This window comes from Daphnia magna, linkage group LG7, assembly GCF_020631705.1.
Source record: "Daphnia magna isolate NIES linkage group LG7, ASM2063170v1.1, whole genome shotgun sequence".
Lineage (NCBI taxonomy): Eukaryota > Metazoa > Arthropoda > Branchiopoda > Diplostraca > Daphniidae > Daphnia > Daphnia magna.
Window position 1 is genome coordinate 7,521,719 of NC_059188.1, and position 3,747 is coordinate 7,525,465.

General features: G+C 37.4%; 1 long non-coding RNA gene across 3 annotated transcripts; it reads left to right on the forward strand.

The window, feature by feature from the left end:
• The first annotated feature begins 236 nt into the window (after nt 1-236).
• On the forward strand, nt 237-2,379 carry LOC123474381. Of its 3 annotated transcripts, none has more exons than XR_006649190.1 (6): nt 237-992; nt 1,063-1,140; nt 1,215-1,339; nt 1,421-1,501; nt 1,561-1,680; nt 1,902-2,379. It is a non-coding gene; the product is annotated as an uncharacterized LOC123474381 (long non-coding RNA). The 3 variants fall into 3 exon arrangements; XR_006649189.1 differs by having other exon boundaries at nt 237-827; nt 888-992; nt 1,215-1,501; XR_006649188.1 differs by having other exon boundaries at nt 1,215-1,501.
• The last annotated feature ends 1,368 nt before the right edge of the window (nt 2,380-3,747 follow it).

Genomic DNA, 3,747 nt, shown 5'->3' on the forward strand with positions numbered 1-3,747 from the left:
TAAGCCAAGGCTAGAATACGGCCCCAGATCTGTTACAAATACGCCACTAGTATCGAAAAAATCATGCACAGGCAGTTAGAAGTTTTGCTAAATTGTTAAAAGCAATATTTCACAACCTAATCCTCACGTTTCAAACAATCGCTTGATGACCTGACCTGTTACCTGCCTTGAAGCTTAATACCAACACAAGTGTGACACCGCAGAGCTATTCAGTACTAAACACTGTGAAGCTTGGCTCTCCGCTTGAGAGTCGGCTTCCGAAATAAGATAGAGGAGAACTAGTTTTATTTAGTTTAACTTACAGAGTGCGAATGTCGAGCGGCGACTAGCAAGTGAGATACTGCAGGATAAAGCACGAAAACAGTTCATTGCGCGCACACACACACACTTACAAATTTAAAGATTACTTGTTCGGTTGAACACAAAAAAGAGGCTCAATTCGGTGGGTTTTTTAAGTGATATTTTATACGGAAAAGCAAGTTCAGGTTAATTAAACACATGGGGAAAGTGGAGAATATTATAGTGTAAATTTAACACTAAGGTATGAAAGGGTACCGGGTGAGGGTTTTTCGCGTTAAGATTCTCCGTAAGAACCAACGTTGCGCATCGGAGATGTGAAATTGGTGATGGAAAAGTTTGCGACTAGCCGTTCCTTACAATACAATGTTAAGTAACCTAGTATATATAACCTAAGTGTAATACCATATAAGGACGGCAACATTGCTTTACAACTTTTGGCAATATTGCTGTTCTAATTAAACTAGTAGTCTGTCAACCAGTAGGAAACACCGTGGTTCAGTAATATAGTGTCTCTTCATTAAGTAAAAGTAAGGTAAAAGGATAAGTGAATTTGGTAGGCTAAAATAGACTTCAACTTTTTTTTAAAGGTTGATACCATCACTTTTCTATGGGTGATGCTAGAGATTTATTCTCAACACTATTAGTTCACTCGAATTCTGTGAAGTATCCAAGAAAACGTACCAAATCCAACTGTAATGTTTTAACAACCGTATATTACAAGCATTCCTATATGGTCCTTTGTATCATGTTTATTCTATACAGATTCTTTGCAAGATTGTGCAAATTTCAGTGCAGCTGACACCAGTACGGATTCATTAATAAATTAAGCATCATCATAAGGTAAAATTTGAGCATTAATCGTAATATTTTCTTCGTTTTAAATCAAACATTTTATTTTTTTACATTTACACTAGAAAGTATTGACATTGGAGGTAACGTGCCAGCTGTGGTATCTCCTACTACAGTTGAAAGAAGATCGCTAAGAAAATCGCTGCACCGTGGTAAATGCTTAAATTCAGTGGAGGGACAGGAAAAGAAGGTTGGTTTTAAAAAATGACACTGGCTGTTAAAGAAAAATCAAAACTGGTTGAGATCCTTAAGATAGTTTTGGATAAATCAGGAAAAAAGGTGGCAGCATGAAATTTCGTAAAAGAATTTTAGCTGAACAAAAAAGGAGACACCAATGGGGAAATATGCGGGGGTGATTAACATTTTAAATCTGAAAACAATAATTTCCATTAATTAAAATGTTTGGTTCAGGTTGGTCAGTCGTTCAAATATTTTTAGTACGTTGCATCAACCATTGATTACTTGAGAAATGACGTCGTTAAACTTACCGAAAATCAACTTGAAGCTAAAATAAAACACCTAAATCATATGGTAGGTTTTCATTGGCAATTAAAAAAAATACTCGATTGTAAAAGTAGAAGTCCAAAAACTGATTCTTATATGTAAAAAATTAAAAAATTATTCATATTTTTCTATGTACTGGTTCTGGATCACGGTTTGAAGACAAATTGGAATTTGTTCTTTTAACAGACTAATTTTAGAATAACGTTTACTATAATAGAGTGTTTTTTTTTTTACATTTACATTTTCAGGAACAAATTGTAATAAAAACTTTCATTCAAAAAGGAAAAGCAGAGTTGCAGGCAAAGTGTGGCAGAAGGCAATCAATGCGTTACAACGGTGGCTTCATCATGCAATATTTGCTGCTAAAATTAAAGAGCAGTACTACTTATACCCATTTAAGGAAGAATAATTTCCTTTCTCTGCCTAGGTCTTTGACAATCCGTCAAAGACTTTGTTCTTCTAATTGTAAATTATGCTCCAACGATCTTTCGTTGGAAAACATCATGAAAGCAATGGTAAATTTGATTGCTGCCGATCGCTGGAGCTCCCTGATATGGGATGAAATATTTTCACACCCAGGGTTTTTACTTAATTAATTACGTTTGTTGTGAGGTCACAGTAAGAGAAATCAATTATTCTGCTTACTACTTTGACACAAGAGTCAGCAAAAAGCAATAAATATTCACTGTTGGTCACTAATTACATTATATTTTCACCCAAAGAGTGTCTACTATTCACTACACCAAAGCGAGCGAGCAGAGTTGAAACGAGCTTCACGAGAGCTTGAGCTTTAGCTCAAAAGCTCACTCATTTTGTGAGCTTTGAGCTTGAGCTTCGCTCTTTTTGAAAAAGTGTGAGCTTGAGCTTGAGCTTTTGCCTCATGAGCGGAAGCTCACGCTAGTGGCGCCATCTAGCGGCCAAAATTGAAAGTGGTTGCCAAAATGAGACAAGTCTCCACGTTTGGAGGTGGAAAGCTGTCTGTGCTACTTGCTAATAGTCTAGCCTATACTAGTTGCTTAAGCAGACCGTTTTCTAAACGAAGGATCTCTTAAAGCCTCCCTTAAAGATTTGGATCGTTTTACTACCATTAAGAAAATTTTGTGTAAGTGTCTGCCTGCTAACAAGTTTTTATTTATTTGTGACATTCGTCATTTTGGTAACAAGAAATTAAACATAATTTTAATATTCAGGGAATTCAACAGCGCGTCACCATCCTCCGCTGCATGCGAACGACTTTTTAGTACAGCAGGACTCGTCTTTGTACCGAAACGAAGTAATTTGTCTGATTCCAACTTCGATAAACTCGTCTTCATGAAACAAAACGGTGTGTCATCTAGGAAATGGAAGAGTTCTCCATCGAAGACTCATCAAAAATGATCAATGATTCGAACTTGGCGTATTTTATTAATTACTTTTCTCGGTCTATCCATTTGAGATTTGTCATTCTCATTCAATGTTAGACCATTGAGCATTGACCACTTTCTCGTGAAAGCACATCTGAAAAAAATACACCGTTTTGATTGTCAGTTATCAAAGGTAATCTATTAATAAAAAGAACTTGGAAATGAGCTTGAGCGAACGTGAGCTTGAGCGAAGCTCAACTTCTTTTGTGCGAGCTTGAGCTTGAGCTCCGCTCACTTTTAGGCCGTGAGCGGAGAGCTTGAGCTAAGCTCACGTTTCGGTGAGCTAGTTTCAACTCTGCGAGCGAGACTTAATAATTTATGGAAAAAATACACGGATTGGAATAAACTTCACTGTGTATTCATCTAAGGACATGCACATTAACACAAGTCCTAGGTATTACTCCCGTGACGAGACACTTGCGGATCCCATCTTTTATAGCAGACGTTCGTGAAAGGCACGAAAGCATTGCTCGCGGTGATGTTTCGATCACGTGATGGTGGTGTGATGCAGGTAGGTAAGTGCCTTCCTTGTACGGTGCGTCTACGGCGATATCGGCTTATCTGGATGATGGCTTAATGGCTTGACACTTCAGGAGTAAAAGATTTTTAGAGGCTTGAGCCTCGTTACATTCCTCCCTCTTTTAAAGAAATGGCTACATTGAATATACGGTGAGAGGGTGTCTTTATGAAA